The sequence below is a fragment of the Theobroma umbraticum genome, unplaced genomic scaffold (assembly GCF_002168275.2).
Source record: "Theobroma umbraticum cultivar Fairchild unplaced genomic scaffold, ASM216827v3 scaffold_51.0, whole genome shotgun sequence".
In the NCBI taxonomy this organism is placed as follows: domain Eukaryota; kingdom Viridiplantae; phylum Streptophyta; class Magnoliopsida; order Malvales; family Malvaceae; genus Theobroma; species Theobroma umbraticum.
Genome location: NW_018397260.1, coordinates 3,730,355 through 3,730,605, shown reverse-complemented (window position 1 = coordinate 3,730,605; position 251 = coordinate 3,730,355).

The following is a 251-nucleotide window of genomic DNA, read 5'->3' as shown; positions in this document are numbered from 1 at the left end:
TATCCTTCTTTTAGCTGTGCTATGCAAGCAATATTATCCTCATATAACGTTGTTAGAATTTCTTTCTTGGTTGACAAGCCACACATTTCTCAAATATGTTCAGTTACATATCTTAACTAAACACATTCACGATTTGCTCACAAGTTGCTAAAATTTCTCTATATGTAAACAAGTAACTTATCTAGGATCGAGCTTTGTGTAGATCAGATGAATATTCTGCATTTGTATAACTAATTGAATTCGATTTTGAT